This window comes from Heteronotia binoei, chromosome 21 (assembly GCF_032191835.1).
Source record: "Heteronotia binoei isolate CCM8104 ecotype False Entrance Well chromosome 21, APGP_CSIRO_Hbin_v1, whole genome shotgun sequence".
Taxonomy (NCBI): domain Eukaryota; kingdom Metazoa; phylum Chordata; class Lepidosauria; order Squamata; family Gekkonidae; genus Heteronotia; species Heteronotia binoei.
In genome coordinates, this window is record NC_083243.1 from 38,855,491 (window position 1) to 38,872,640 (window position 17,150).

At 42.2% G+C, this 17,150-nt stretch overlaps 1 protein-coding gene across 3 annotated transcripts in view; it reads left to right on the forward strand.

The window, feature by feature from the left end:
• Positions 1–536: 536 nt before the first annotated feature.
• TC2N (tandem C2 domains, nuclear) overlaps positions 537–17,150 on the forward strand; it is a 57,026-nt gene continuing 40,412 nt past the window's right edge. Inside the window, exon 1 of one of the 3 annotated variants that reach the window (XM_060261182.1) lies at positions 537–1,340. The gene's annotated coding sequence lies outside the window, so the exon portion shown is untranslated. Of the gene's footprint in view, positions 1,483–1,658; positions 1,757–17,150 lie in introns of those variants that run through there. The other 2 variants (XM_060261181.1, XM_060261183.1) reach the window with 2 other exon arrangements.

Consider the following 17,150-nt stretch of genomic DNA (forward strand, 5'->3'; position numbering starts at 1 on the left):
TCTGGGAGAACCGTGTTTGATTCCCACTCCTCCACTTGCAGCTGCTGGAATGGCCTTGGGTCAGCCATAGTTATCACAGAGCTTGTCCTTGAAAGGGCAGCTGCTGTGAGAGCCCTCTCAGCCCCACCCACCTCAAAGGGTGTTTGTTGTGGGGGAGACTGTGAGCCGCTGAGACTCTTGAGCGGAGGTCGGAATACAAATCCAATGTCGTCTTCTTTATTAAGGCAGTGTGTGCAAAAACAGATCACACACGTTAAATAATGTACTTTTAATCCACTTTCAATGCATTTTCCAACTGGATTTTGCCAGTTGGAAAGTGCACTGAAAGTGCATTATTTAATGTGTGTGATCACAGCCAGAGTCTCTTAAAGCCAGGCTGGCAGATGTAGCAGAGGCCAAGAGGGGTCGCCTCACCCATACCTCACAAACTTGGAAATTCCATTCTTTGCATAACAAACCCAGTCTCACTTTAGGACCCATAGGTAAGGCTGTTGCATCAGGGTTTTTTTTAAAAGGGAAGGTAAGGAAGCACAGGTGCGTGCCTTCGGGCTCAGTCCAAGAAGGGAAAGTAACAGCTGCACCTGCTTGCAACCTTTGTTTTTGTACAAGACTTAAAAGACAAGAGACAAATTCGGGAACAGAAGAGACTCCCCGGAAGCGCTGTACCTACGGGAATGATCTATAAAGGCGTCTCTGGCACCTAGAAGCAACCGAGGCTAGCTTTGAGCAGGACAGAAGGCCAGAAGCCATTTTCGCGCAGGCGCAAGAAAAAAAGAAGCGTGCCTTTGCAAAGTGCGTGGGTTCCAACGGACCGAGTGTGCAGAGTTCGGGAACGGGCCCACCTTTTAAGCTACGCAGAAGCGGCAATTGTTGTTGCGCCAGAAAGGAGCTACTGACACCCTTCCTTGGGAGTAATCCTCACTGGCTAAAGTGCACCTTACTTCTGAGTAAACACACATAAACTTAAATTGGCGCTGTGAAGGCGCACCTGAGAAAGACCAGAATGAGGCCGTGTGAGGCGAGAAGGACAAGAGGAGGAAGTCACGGCGGGCATCGCTGAGGGCTCGCCTTTGAAGCTGCAGGTGTATCAGCCCGGGGCCGCCGCCCCCTCTCCGCCAGGCGGGGGGAGCTTTGAGGGTGGAGTCGGAGAGGCGGGGCAGTTCTCACCGGGCGCGCAAAGCCTCGGCTTAGTGGCCGAGTAATGCGCGCGCCTCGGGGCGGAGCTTGGAGCGTCTTCCTCGAGGGATTGGCTTGGGGTTTCTGGTCTGCTGCAGGACCGTCCCGGAGAGAGACAGAGATGGGGGATGAAGGGAACTGACCCACGACGGCTCCTGGCTGAGGTAGACCCTTCCTCGGGGCGGGGTGGGGGCAGTTTGTGAATGAGAGGCACCTGGCGGGGGAGAGGGGTCAGCTGTGTCGTAGCCCGCCTGGAGGCAGAAATCCGGACAGCACTTCCCGAACTGGGACAGAGAGTTGACCGAAGTAAGAGTCAAGTAGCACCTTTAAGACCAACAAAGTTTTATTCAGAATGTAAGCTTTCGTGTTCTCTAAGCACACTTCATCAGACGAGGAATCGGGTACAATGAACTGAGCTACATATAGCTGGTAGGCAGTGGTTTAGAATGGGACAGAAAGTGATGGGGAAGGCTGTACCTGCCGGGAATTTTTACGTCTCACGTTCTTAAAGGAGACCTGGAGAAGAAGGGGGGGGCAGATGCGCTCTGTTTGCCCAGCTGCCGCATTTTCCCTGCAGAAGGTTGGTCTGGGTGCTCTTCTGGAAACCCTTTAAAGGGCAGCTTGTCTGAAGTTTTCCCTTCCTTTGGTTCGTTTTTGGTGTTGGCGTGATCCTGATACTTGTTGATGTGCCATTAAATATACTTTGCTGTCTTTTTATAATAACCACTACTGTTGTTGTGTAGTGGCACCAAAAATGTGTGAGAATTAATATCCATATTGTAACAATCGTTCCTGTGCTGAAGTTGTTTTTGGCTGTCAGGTGTTATTTGATGTGTGTGTAAACTGAAGCCCAGAGGGTTCCAAGGTGAACATCTTCATTTATAGCTTGCCTTTCTCACTGGGGTCTGGGACTCAAGGGGAATTACAAAAATATGAGAAGCAGTTTGATCAGACAGTAAAGACCTTTAATAAAACTAGGATTATGGTTAGCAACTGCATATAGCAATGAATATGTATCTTCTTTGAATTGTCCAAGATGTAATATTAATTCTGTGTAAAATGGCTAAGAAAAGTGGATATATTATTCACTTCTCTGTGTTAACCTTTAACAAAAACCTTAATAATTAGTCAGCTAGATTTGGGTCCAGTAGAACCTTAGAAACCAAGATGATTTTCAGAGTATAAGATTTTGAGAGTCCAAGCTCCCTTCATCAGACACAATAGAGTAGAAAGTAGATTGGAGTCATTTTATCCTAGTCAGAAGGTGGGAGAGATATTGTAAGAATGCTTATAAAGGATGCATAGGTACAATGTGTATTGTCAGCTTGATTAGAGCAGAGGGAAAATGCTTGGGGGCAGAAAATTCAGATTTAATAGAGAGTGTGTCTTGAGATTAATAGAGAATGTGCCTTGGTCTAACAAAATAGTGGTCCCTGTGGGGTCTTGTGAGCAAAAATTCTACTTTGTGAGCTACTGCATAAATTAGTTTGCTGTGGGGCCATTTCCCCTGAGCTAAGACAAAAATGTATGAGCCGGAGGCTAAAAAATTGTGAGTTAGCTCATACTAACTCAGTTTAGAGGGAGCACTGCTAGGGACCCAATCCAAAGAAAATGACTGCATTGGCAGAAACTGATAGCATTTAACTGAGCCATGCCACATTTCAGCTCTTCATTACAACAGAATTAAACATAACTAACTTTCTTTAGGCTGGGGCTTAACACTATAAATTTTGGTAAAATAGGTAGATTGATCAAATGAAGCTTTAGTCACAGATTACCCCATCTTCTAGATGAGTAATATTGTGTAACCAGTGAGAAGTATTCAAGAGCGTGCAGATGTTCCAGGTGTCTCCCTGTACCAGGTGTGCTTATATTCATATCCACAAGATATTGCACCTTTCAGAATGAAAGGCTCAGATATACTCTTTGTAGTAAGAAAGGTGAGCAAATAAAGGTGACTGGGCTCTGCAGAAATCCATCAATATTCTCCTGAGCCTTGCATTGTATTGCTAGGTATTGAACTTTATTAAAAGTCATTTTAAACTCTGGTGCCTAACTATATTCACAAACTGGAGGAGAAAGAACACTTAAAATATAATCAAACCCCTTTAAATGGCAGCTCTATTAAGAAATTGTAACAGTTCTGTGTGCTTCCTGTGGGATAGAGAAATGTTCTTGTTTTACAGACACTGCAGATACAGAGTTACATCACTTTTTCCATCAATACAGCTCATATGAATTCATCTCCAGTGCCACCAGTGTGGCAGCTTCTTTTTCTGTGCTGTTTATGGTAGCAGGATGCAGGTAAAGTATTTTATCCGTGCAGTCCTGCTGTTACCCTGGGTTGTATTTCTTTATCTCACTCTCGCTTGGCTTTTGGGAATTTGCTTTTCGTGATGCCGCTGATCACTAAAAACTCATAATGCATCAGTCCAGTGAGGGTTGAGATGATCCATTAAAGCAAAATAATCTGATTTTATTTCAGATAAAAGTAATTGTTAAAGCAGGTGTTTCTTCTGAGTTATTCCGATTGGCTAAGGGAATTCATCTTGCGTAAATGAAGTTTAACTTTTTGACTATCATCCCAGGCATCTTTTATTCAAAACTCCCCCAGTGGGAAGTTGCAATATCAGAACATTCTGTTCTGACACCAGGCCATGCTCTTATACATAACACTCTGAACCACCTGACAGCTTGGGTGTGTTTGCGTATGTCTAGCCATTTGATGTAGCTCACTGAAATTAGTTTGCTTCAGTTTGAACTAGTCCTGTAACTTTCTTTATGTTTGCCACATACCCGTCCCAATGTGTTTTACAAGAATAGTGCTGGGTGCTTTATTACATCAGATGGGATGCCTAGGGGGTTGGATTCTTCAGCTGCTGAGGGATTTATGTATTTGCTTTTTAATGATTTTCCTGATTCAATAATACTATTCTTTAAATAGAATGTAAATATTAGTTCATGTGGGTCAACCTTTGCTTAAATATATAAATGACAGAATTTACTGTAGTCCAGAGAATTGCACCAGCAAGAGTGGAGAACCTTAGTTGCTTATAAAACATCTCATCTGCAGCCATAGATTGCCTGGTTCGTCTATAATAGTTAGCTATGGCTTGGATCCACTGCACCATTTCTGTGTTCAGGACAATTTCTACTTGTGCCGCATAACCTCCCCCCCCCATCCAAAATAAAATTGGCTTCCATTGGGAGCAGGGAGAGGTGAAAGTTGCACTTTATGGACAGAAATTGTTCTGTCTGTGGGAAGTTAAATCACCTAGTGGGCAAATAATCGGAATAGCCTAGCCTGCCCTCTCTCATCAGAGCTTGGAAGTTAGACAGGCCTGGCCATGATTAGTGCTAAGGAAGGCAATCAAAAACCTCCTTTGCTCCTCTTTTGCCTTGAAAACCCCATGGTTCTGGGGTCACCATGAGTTGGTTGCAACTTGTCAGCACACAGTTTTTATTAGTGAGTGATACAGTTTTTAAACTATTCAAGAAAGAAGTACTAAAGCTTGCTAGATGTTTGAATTATTCTTATTATATTTTCCCAGAATATGTGCTGCCCTGTAACTTTTTAAATGTTGAGCTACTAAAGATAATTCCCGACCCCATACTTTTCATCTATTGCGTATAATGTCTTCAGTTTAACTTCAAGGGTAACTAAAACCAGTGCCTTCCCTTGGTAAGCAAACTACCTTTTTCCTGGCTTTCACCTGAATCAAAGCGCTCATGTCAGGAAACATAATGGATTCATTCACTCCTATTTATCACATCTGCCACTTCCTCTACATGCTTCCTTATCTAACTCAGTGAGCATATTTGCAAGCCACAGAAACAATATTATCTAAAGGAATAACTACAGGGCATAAACTGGGCCCTTGCCCTTTCACAGTACTGAAGATATGTGTAGAGTACAAATTTAAAACTGATTTAAAAGTTTTTTTAGTGTATTTGGTTAATTTTTTGCGGTACTGTATCTGGTTCAAGATCAGGTCAGTCAAATATGTGGATACTGTAGAGTTGAAGCATTGTAAATTTGGTCTCTCTTCTTGCTTTGTTGTTGATTTCTGCATTCTGAAATTTTCCGCTAGAGTTCTTGTTTCTGAATGGCGACATCTATTAAGAGAACCCGGTATATTGCTTTTCTGTATTTAAAAACATCCATCTTCTTAGTAAGCAACATTACTTTTCTATTTTATGGTCACTCTGAGTCAAGTTTTCTGCTTCGCAGTTTCAATTACATTTGCTTCCCTTTGTGTTAAATGCTCTGCCAATCACTTACCAGAGCTGGAGGATTAAGCTAGGCCGCAATGTGTTTCTAACTTTTCCATCTAGAAATACAGTCTAGGGAAGGGTCTTAAAGACACTGTAGTATTAGAAGGGGTTCACACATATCACTTAAAGCACATTTTAGCTCTTTTCCCAGTGTTATCCACATACAAAAAAGTAGGAACGAGCATGAACGAGGTCACAAGCCAAAATCCAAACTGAATTGTGTCCAGTTCTAGGCTCATGAGCCAAGGTTCATCATCTACATTTTAGCAGAGCAAATCTCCAAGCTTTTGGGTGTGGTTTGGATCGGCTTGGAAAGTGAAACCTATCCACAAAGTCAGGCATGGAAATGCTAAGTAATGGTGGGGGTGGTGATGTTTTTTTTAGCTTGGGAACACAAGTAGGAACCCTCAAAGCCTGACAGGCAATGCCGCCAGCCAATAATAGTTTCCTTCCCATTGTTCTCAGTGGGTGGGGATGATGTCTATAAGTGTCCAATGAGTGCATATTCCTTTTGTTCACAGGATGTGGGGGTATGGGATGGAGTGAATGTACTAGTTCCTGAAAGAGCTTTGCTGCTGGGCATGGAGGTGGGTTTGCTTAACCGTCATAATTAGTCAGGGAGTGGTGGGAGGTTTAGCTTTGCCTTGGGTTCCTCAACATTTTTTTGGTGTGTTTGTTTGTTTTCTTGGTGCAGAGGGTGGAAAATCAGGATTGAATTCATCTTTCACATAACAAGCATTTTGGTTTAGAGGGAGCTCCCTGTTTTCGAATTGGTTTTGGTCATGCCCATCCCTAATAAAAAAGTTGTGAATATGCTTTGAATGGGTTTCCTATTGGTTGATGGCCTTGTGGAAAGGTTACCTTACATTTCAGCTTTGTATTCTTTAATACCTAACTTCCATCTGGTTTTATTCCTTGCACTGATAGAAGACCTCCCAAATTCAGGCTATCTTTATCAGAGTTAACCAGTTGTATTAATAGGATAAGTATGTGATTAATTTCTAACGCAGCCTATGAAGAAAGCAGGGCTGCACCAATGCTAGGCACAGCAGTAATAATAATAAAATATATTATGACCTGATAAGAGGCGATCACAAGTGATTTAAAAGTGTTCTCTTAGACCCAACCAACTATGCAAGCAACAGCCATGCAACTGGACCTGATCAGTTTCACACACACTGCCTGTTATTGATTCTCTACAAGAGTGCCTTTTTGCATTGTTCTGTCAGCAAAAGTGTGTTTTTTATATATAGGATATTATAGGCCCCCTTCCTTGGAAGCCTCTTTGGCTTGCCTCTTTTTGGGCAGCGGCATACAATTTTCTCTTAGAGTGTCCAGAAATATGCTTATTTGCCTTTAAACTGATTTTTTTTTGTCCTTCTGAACAGAGTTGAGCTTTACCTCCCTTTGTCTTTGCCATGCATTTGACAGAGGGACTTACCAGCCATTTCAGTTTTTATTCTTTTTCTTCTCTCTAGAATCTGAGCTGACTGTTCAGTTTTTAAAAATGGCACATGGATGTTGCTTTTTTCATTTATATGTTCATTTGTTCCCTTTCTCTATCTTTTTAAAAAGGCAAGTGAATTTTTAAAGATATTCATTACCATTCTGGAATGGTTAGGCAAGGGAGGAAAGTTTATGCAATTACAGGTACCAGCCAGTCAATGTATGTTGTGGTGAATGGACTTCACAATGGCTTGGCTGCTGAAACAATGCATGTTTTGTACACATCCTTCCAACCTCCCTAGAAAGCTGGAGAAACAGCATTCATATCTGTAGCACTTTTCAGTGATCCAATAATGAATTAGTATTCTTAATAATCTTGAACCTCTGCAAGCTATGACACTTAATAAAACAAAGGTTTGGAAAATAAATAACAGGTAATAAATGGTTCATGTGACTTTCATGGTCTTGTGTATCCCTAAGAGAACTTCAGTTGCTACGACACTGTCTTCCCAATTCTGCACACACTTTTCTTTAATGTGTTTACAAAATTCTCTCTATCAAGCACAAAAATACTTCCCCACCTCAAGTTTTAAATGATTTTAGTTCTTTGCAGTAGAAGGTATTTTACACTGTCAATGTTTGTATTGATCTTTTTTAAAAAAAGATCAATAAGATATACCGATCTTTTTTTAAAAATTTTTTTTGCCTGTGTTGTGCAGGGGGTTGGACTAGATGACCCTGGAGGTCCCTTCCAACTTTATAATTCTACCTTAGGAAAGGGGTTACAGTCTTGCTTAAAAGAGCAGCAGCACAGAAAAGTTAGGTATGTTAGGGCTGAGCATTATGTTATTAATGTAAGTGGACTGCTGCTTATGGTTGACCTGTGTCAGGTTCTCCCCTTTTGTATCCTGACAGCTCCCTTAGCTGCTAGTGGAGTCTGTAAATGTGCAGTGTGAGATATTACAGAGGTGAGAACTTAGTATGGGACTCCTATTTTCAGTGGCAGTTCTATATTTCTTGTAATGTGTGCTTCTGCCCTTACAGTGCAATCTTAAATACTTTCAGTCCATGGATTTAGAAGGGTGTGACTCCTCCTTAGGTTTGTTCTGAAACTCATAGAACCATAGAGTTGGAAGGACCTCCAGGATCATCTAGTCTAACCACCTGCACAATGCAGGAAATTCACAAAAACCTCTTCCCCCCACACGCACCCCAGTGACCCCTACTTCATGCCCAGACGATGGAAATGCTATGTCATCAAAGCTTGTCTCACTGTCTATTGTGGAGTGGGCCTTGCCCTTTCTGACTCTTTCATCTGCCAATCTGGGCAGTTCTGCCTGCCTGCCAGCTAATGCAAGCAAATGATTTGCCTCTTTCATCTTATGAAAGGCTGTTAACTGCTCTTTGGGGAAGTAGCATAGCATGACCTCTGATTCTTAGTTTGAGGTTCCTATTCCACATGGCTTGGGACTGCAATACATGTCAGAACACCTCTCCCAACCTCAAGCTACCTGGATACTACACTTAACCTCTGGGGCCTTCCTCTGAATGCAAACCTCTTGAGAGGCTAGGAGGGTGGTAATTAGGGGAAGGATAAAAACCTCCAGGATCCTTGGCCAAACTGGCCTGGAAAACTCCAAAGTGGCCATCGGCATTTTTCTGGGTGTGTAAGAAAGGGCCATGAGAACTAAGTGCTGATCCAACCCTTCCTGCCCCTCTTCTCATGACCTGCCTGTTCACAGAATCAGCATTGCTGTCAGATGGCCATCTAGCCTCTGTTTAAAAACCTCCAAAGGAGAGCCCTTCTAACTTCCAAATCCTAATAAGTGCTAGCAGTGAAATATTTGGCTACCCAGTTTCCTCAATCATTTAAATATTTTGTTTCAGAGGGCTTTTCCATTTCCCCTAGTGAGGACAATAATTGAACCCTGTTAATTTGAGGGGGTGTTCTTATATGCAGTTCTTATGGTAAAAGAGTCAACTGGCTGTTCAGGTTTGTGTAACCTTGAAGGCATCCAGTTGTGGAGCTGTAAATTCAAAATCAAGTGACTGAAAGTTGGTAATCCATTTAATCTGATATTAATGGCATGTGACGTTTTTTATGACACAAAGTACTGTTATCAAGATTGAACTGCAAGCTATATATATATATATTTTAAAAGTAAACATTATTAACATCCTGGAGGGGAGGCATGAGAGAACTAACGTTCTTTCAGTTTACAGAAACTTCCCTGTCTGTAGGTGGTTTTTACTCAACATGTCAGGTCTGGAAGTTGGTTGACCACACTTTATGCAGATATAGTTGGTGGGGGGGGGGGTCCTTCTTGTTGCCACCACTGGCTCAACATCCCTGAGTAACTGATCAGGAATTCACAAACTTGTTTGTCATACTTGCTATGGTATGTGTAGAGCACATGCTTCTCTGCTGAGCTGGAAGATTGGGGGAGCATGGAATGACCCCTGGCCTCATGGTATGTTTCTGAAGAGCAGTGCAACAAAAATGAGTGTCTCCCCCCCACACTTCAGAACCTGAGCAGTGGAAAATCCTCACAGACCTTATGCTTCAGAGGGACTCCATGTGTCTGATGCTCAGCCTGACACTCAAGTAGCCCCTTCTCTTGAATGTAAGCTAGGCTTAAGATGAAAAATTGTGCACCCGTACTACTCTAATTGAGCAAGAAATATTTTGTGCTGCTTGCTTTTGAGGCTTGTTGTGGAATCTGTCGCTGCCATTTCAGATGTACAGGGCAGCAAGTTCTGGAATGGGAAATTCCTGGAGATTGGGGATGAAACTTGGGGAAGGACCTCAGCAGGGTATAATGCCATAGAGTACACCCACCAAAGCAGGCATTTTCTCCAAGGAATCTGATTTCTATCATCGGTAGGCCAGCTGTACTTTGAGATCTCTGGGGTACAGCTGGTTGTCGGCAACCTTAGCTCATGACCTTTAACAAGAACACTAACAATATTCTATGGAACGGTTGTAGAATCATAGAGTTGGAATGGACCTCCAGGGTCATCTAGTCCAACCCCCTGCACAGTGCAGGAAATTCACAAATACCGCCCCCCTTAAATTCACAGGATCCTTATTGCTGTCAGATGGCCATCCAACCTCTATTTTAAAACCTCCAAAGAAGAGCCCACCACCTCCCAAGGAAGCCTTTTCCACTGAGAAACTGCTCTAACTGGCAGCAAGTTCATCCTAATGTTGAGCCGGAAACTCTTTTGATTTAATTTCAACTAATTGGTTCTGTTCCTACCTTCTAGGGTTATAGAAAACAATTCTGCACCATCCTTTATGTCAGTAGTCCCCAAACAATTCTGCACCATCCTTTGTCAGTAGTCCCCAACCATTTTGGCACCAGGGACCGGTTTTGTGGAAGGCAATTTTTCCATGGACTGAGGGGGTGGGGGAATGGTTTCGGGATGATACAATTGTGCACTTTATTTTGGTGTGGTGGTTAAGTGTGCTGACTTTTATCTGGGAGAACTGGGTTTGATTCCCCACTCCTCCACTTGCAGCTACTGGAATGGCCTTGGATCAGCCATAGCTCTCGCAGAGCTGTCCTTGAAAGGGCAGCTTCTGGGAGAGCTCTCTCAGCCCTGCCTACCTCACAGGGTGTCTGTTGTGGAGGAAGAAGATAAAGGAGATTGTGAGCTGCTCTGAGATTCAGAGTGGAAGGCAGGATATAAATCCAATGTTGTCTTGTTATTACTACATTGTAGTAAAAGAGAGCCAGTTTGGTGTAGTGGTTAACTGTGCGAACTCTTATCTGGGAGAACTGGGTTTGATTCCCCACTCCTGCACTTGCACCTGCTGAAATGGCCTTGGGTCAAATATAGTTCTGGCAGAGGTTGTCCTTGAAAGGGCAGCTGCTGTGAGAGCCCTCTCAGCCCCACCCACCTCACAGGCTGCCGTTGTTGGGGGAGGAAGAAAAAGGAGACTGTGAGCTGCTCTGAGATTCGGACTGGAGGGCGGGGTATAAATTCAATGACGTCGTCATCTTCATCTTCTGAAATAATTATACAACTCATGGCCAAGTTTCAAACAGGCTATGGACTGGTACTGGTCCATGGACTGGGGATTGCGGACCGCTGCTCTATATGACAGCCCTTCAAGTACTTGAAGATGGTGATCATATCACCTCTCAGCTGCCTCCTCTCCAGGCTAAACATGCCCTACTCTTTCAACCTTTCCTCATAGGATTTGGTCTCCAGTCCGTTCACCATCTTTGTTGCCCTCCTCTGGACATGTTCCAGCTTGTCTGTATCCTTAAAATGTGGTGCCCAAAACTGAACACAATACTCCAGGGAAGGTCTTACCAGAGCAGAGTAAAGCAATACAATCACTTCACATGATCTGGACACTATACTTCTGTTAATACAGCCCAATATCACATTTGCATTTTTAGCCACTGCATCACACTGTTGACTCATGTTCACCATATGGTCCACTAAGACTTCTAGATCTCTAGATTCTTTTCACACATACTACTAACCATGCCTGGGATTTTTCTTACCTAAATGCAGGACTTTACTTTTATCCCTGTTAAAATTCAATCTATTGGTTTCAGCCCAGTTTTCCAGCCTGTCAAGATCATCCTGTATCATATTTCTGTCTTCTACTGTATTTGCAACCCCTCCCAATTTAATATCATCTGCACATTTAATAAGCATTCTCTCTGTTCCTTCATCCAAATAATTTATAAAGATGTTGAACAAAGCAGGTCCCAGGACAGATCCTTGAGGCACTCCACTTGTCACTCCTCTCCAAGAGGATGAGGAACCATTCACAAGCACTCTTTGGGTGCGATTTGTCAACCAGTTACAGATCCACCTAACTGTAACAAGATCCAAACCACATTTTACCAACTTGTCAACAAGGACAATTACCTCACCAAAATTAGACAATAAAACAGCCAATTCAACAAAACCTCTCCTGTTCTCCAAGAATTCTCATCAGCTGCCAAGTTGTTCTGACTTAAGGCTGGGGTTTCTAATTCAGGAGGCTGTTTAACTAGAACTCCTACTTTTAACCCCTCCCCAAGCAACTAGAGTTTGCCAGGTATGTATTTGATTTGCAGAATTTTAACATACACATACCCCCTCCCCTCATCTGTATAGATAGAGATTGCTTGGTGGACCAGCTTTGTAGCTCATTTAGCTGCATTTGGTGGGTCAGAATTTCTTCAGGTTGCATGCAGTAGAGGTGTCAGCTCTGGGTTGGAAAATTGGGGGGGGGGGAGCCTGGGGAAGGCAGAGTTCAGTGAGAGGCAGGACTTCAGTGAGCTGCAGTGCCATAGAATTCACCCTCCAAAGCAGCCATTTCTCCAGAGGAACTGATATATGTAGTCTAGAGATCAGTTGTAATTCAAGGAAATCTCCAGGCCTCACTTTGAGGTTGTCAACAAGGAGCACTATGACAATAGAGGAAAATGTCAAAGTCTTTATAATAGTTTTTCAGCTGTGAGGATATAAAGTATCTCAAACCCTCTAATGCTAAAAGTGGAAGGTGTTTACTGAAGTTGTGGTGTTAGTAGAACCGGTATATCCCTCTCCAATATCTTTTTTCCTTGGCAAAGACCATTCATTACCAGGAATGCAAGAGAGGGAAGAAATAAAACACGGTAACAGATAATTACACAACAAACATCCTAAAGAGGAAGTTAGTTCCCAGCCAAAGGCAGTTAGTGGTTTGCTTGCATAACAAGGAATTTCCATACCTATTAAATTTTAGGTCAGGCTGATATCATGGTTGGATGTCTTCATACATGTTTCTGTAATATATGGGGACAGGGAAGTCTTACGTTTAATTATTGCCCCAATGTGGTTTGTTCAATAATATGTGTTTTGTCACACTTATGCAAAAATATTTAGTTTTATCATATTCTTTTTTGTATCGTGTTATGTATTTTTTTGGTGCTTTTAAAAACCTCTGTAACAAATTTTGTGTTAATTTTTCTCTCTTCCTGTAAAAATGACTGGAACTCCTAACTAGCTAGTTATTGTTAGAGAAAGATGCCTTGCAAAAGAAGGCTATAGAGGGGAATCAGGCTGGTTTGCAGTTGAAGAGCTAGATTTGAGTCCAGTAGCATCTTAGGGACTAGCAAGAAAATGTTGTTGGTCTTTATGTTGTTACTGGACTGAAATCATTATCTTGCTCTTGCAGGAGAACAAAGTATTCCCTCTCCTTATTTTCATTTTCCACTAATGAAATAAATTAGCTGCTGCCTCCTTCTGTTTCAAAATCACATGAAACTGAAAATCATTTCTGTGGTGCCCCCTCAAAGTGACACTGTGTGTGGTGATGAGGGTGCTTAAATGCTCTGCTTTTCAATACATTTAGGCCATGATTACAAGCTGACATTACTTATAAATAGGAAGGGGCTGTGGCTTAGAGATAGGGAGTATCTGCTTTGTATACAGGAAGCCCCAGGTTCACTCCTGGCATGAGGGAATGGGTAATGTGGAGGGTGATGTCGACCAGTTGGATAGGATTGAGCTTACTAGACCAATGGTCTGGCTCAGTGTGAGGCAGTTTCAAGTGTAAATAACTTTGTTTAATTGCTTCCAATGGGGCTTGCTATTCACCTCAGGGCTTTAAATTAACATCCTCCACATCTTACATTTCAGTAACTGAATTTTGTCACTGCTCTGATGTGATGGGAGAAGATTTCCCCCATCCCTGTGCTGTTAACAAATTATCTTCTTCTGGGCTAACTTCTGGTCTATATGACCAGAGACACTAAGCTGGTATTGACTGTGGCCATTTCCAAATGGGTTATTTGCCTGGGTTTAATAGTGTTGGGAAGTATGCTTTTTTCCTGCATCATGGTGTCTTCATGTACCTCCCAAGGGGGTTCTATGGCTTTTCTCTGATCTTCTGTACTTAGGATTGTATGTTTGTTTGTTAAATGAAAGCTGGGAATTTTAGAGAACTGATATAGGTAGTAAAGGTGGTCCCCTGTGCAAGCACCAAGTCGTTACCAACCCATGGGGTGATGTCATATCGTGATGTTTTCTTTGTAGACTTTTTATGGGGTGGTTTGCCATTGCTTTCCCCAGTCATCTATGCTTTACCCCGAGCAAGCTGGGTACTCTTTCTACCAACCTCAGAAGGATGGAAGGTTGAGTCAACCTTGAGCCAGCTACTTGAACCCAGCTTCCGCTGGGATCAAACTCCGGGAGCAGAGCTTGGACTGCAGTACTGCAGCTTACCACTCTGTGCCACAGGGCTCCTAGAGAACTGATCTACCAATATTCAGTTGGAACTGAAAAAAGGCCCCTAAAGGGCTGAGGGATGAGAGACAGCTGCTGCTGAGGACAGGGAACCTGCTATGGGGAAGCCCCATTATTGCTGCACTCTTTTGGCAGCTGCAATGGTAATAGGGAAACCACACAAACTAGTCCCATGTGGAAATTACCTATAGGTATTATGTGTTAAGAACATAAGAGAAGCCATGTTGGATCAGGCCAATGGCCCATCCAGTCCGATACTCTGTATCACACAGTGGCCAATATATATATATATATATATATATATATATATATATATATATATATATATATATATATATATACACACACGCACTCTCTCTCTGTGGCTAATAGCCACTGATGGACCTTTGCTCCATATTTTTATCCAATCCCCTCTTGAAGCTGGCTATGCTTGTAGCTGCTACCACCTCCTATGGCAGTGAATTCCACATGTTAATCACCCTTTGGGTGAAGTACTTTTATCAATTTTAACCTGATTGCTCAGTAATTTCATTGAATGTCCACGAGTTCTTGTATTGTGAGAAAGGGAGAAAGGTACTTCTTTCTCTACTTTCTCCATCCCATGCATAATCTTGTAAACCTCTATCATGTCACCCCGCAGTTGTCGTTTCTCCAAGCTAAAGAGCCCCAAGCGTTTTAACCTTCATAGGGAAAGTGTTCCAAACTTTTAATCATTCTAGTTGCCCTTTTCTGGACTTTTTCCAATGCTATAATATCCTTTTTGAGGTGCGGTGACCAGAATTGCACACAGTACTCCCAATGACACCGCACCATTGATTTATACAGGGTCACTGATACTGGCTGATTTGTTTTCAATTCTCTTCCTAATAATTCTCAGCATGGCGTTGGCCTTTTTTTATTGCAATCTCACACTGTCTTGACGTTTTCAGTGAGTTATGTACCACGACCACAAGATCTCTCTCTTGGTCAGTCTCTGCCAGTTCACACCCCATCAACTTGTATTTGTAGCTGGGATTCTTGGCCCCAATGTGCATTACTTTGCACTTGGCCACATTGAACCTCATCTGCCACATTGACGCCCACTCACCCAGCCTCAGCAGATCCCTTTGGAGTGCCTCACAATCCTCTCTGATTCTTACCACCCTGAACAATTTAGTGTCATCTGCAAACTTGGCCACTTCACTGCTTACTCCCAACTCCAGATCATTAATGAACAAGTTAAAGAGCAGTACTGAGCCCTGCGACACCCCACTGCTTACCGTCTTCCACTGCAAAGACTGCCCATTTATACTCAGTCTCTGCTTCCTATTAATTAGTCAGTTTTTGATCCAATTTTGACCTGTCCTTTTACTCCATGACTCTCGAGCTTACTAAGGAGCCTTTGATGAGGAACTTTATCAGAAGCTTTCTGGAAGTCAAGGTAAACAACATCTATTGGGTCCCCTAGGTCCACATGCTTGTTCACCCCCTCAAAGAACTGTAACAGGTTAGTGTGGCAAGATCTTCCCTTACAGAACCCATGCTGAGTCTTCCTCGATAACTTGTGTTCATCAATGTGCCTACTCATTCTGTCCTTGATAATGGTTTCTACCAACTTTCTTGGTATTCAAGTCAGACTGACTGGCCTGTAATTTCCTGGATCTCCTCTGGAACCCTTTTTAAAGATGGGGGTGACATTTGCTACCTTCCAGTCCCAAGAATGGAGGCAGATATCAATGAAAGATTATATATTTTTGTCAGAAGATCCACAAGTTCAACTCTGAGTTCTTTCAGAACTCTTGGATGTATGCCATCTGGACCTGGTGACTTATTAGTTTGTAATTCATCAATCAGTTGTAGGACCTCCTCTCTTGTCACCTCAATCTGACTCAGGTCTTTTAAAACTCCTTCCAAAATTAGTGGTTCTGGAGTGGGCAAACACTTTTCGTCTTCTACAGTGAAGATGGAGGCAAAAAATGCATTCAGCTTCTCAGCCATTTCCCTATCCTCCTTCAGTAATCCTTTGACCCCTTGGTCATCCAAGGGCCCCGCCACCTCCCTGCTGGTTTCCTGCTTCTAATATATTTGAAGGATTTTTTTTGTGGACTTTGTTTTTTGCAATATGCTTGTTTGTTTTTGCTTTTCTTTAAGAAAACTATCTTTATCCCAGTTCCTTGCTTATTTACTGCCCAGCCTTCTTGCTTACGGGTAATATCTGATTCCTGGCTGTCCCCCTCTTTCAGGTTGTTCATAATCTAAATGTGATAAAATCTATGTACATGCATTTGTTGTTAGTTGAAGATAAAGAATGAAAAAACAGTGATGGGGAGAAAGACTAAGCAACCAGAAAACACCAGATATTTCCCTTGTTCAATGAAAGCAATGTACTTAATTACACAAACACATGAAAAATACACAAAATATTAGTAATGCTTATGGTAAAAAAGTCAAAATGTTGTAACACTCTGTTGCCAATAAATACACTGGTCAAAAATACATAAATCAAAGCACCAAGTTCCAATACAATTCCAGACTTCCAAGGAATATGTAAAGAATGTTCAACACTTAAGTGTACTATGAATATAAATTCTCCAGTTGTGCATAAAGTAGGTCCTTGACAGAATTTCGATCATTATACTTCCCATTTTGATAAATATCTTTATCAAGAGGTGCACATATAAACAACTTAAGCCTTTACACTGAGGTTCTCAAAACTATGCATCAAGTTCAAAATATTTTTAATGCTTCTTATCTCTGGAGCCTTACAGCCTCTGTAACACTCACAACACAGTGGTACATTCTTCCTCCAGGCTGGAAGCTCTCCATTCTTTACATATTTGTTAGAAGCCTAGAATTGTATTGGAACTTAGTGGTTTGGTTTATGTATTTTTGACCATTGTATTTATTAGCAACAATGTGTGTGTTACGACATTTTGACTTTTTTGCCATATGTATTACTAATGTTTTGTGTATTTTTCATGTGCTTGTGTAATTAAGTACATTGTTTTCATTGAACAAGGGAGATATCTGGTGTT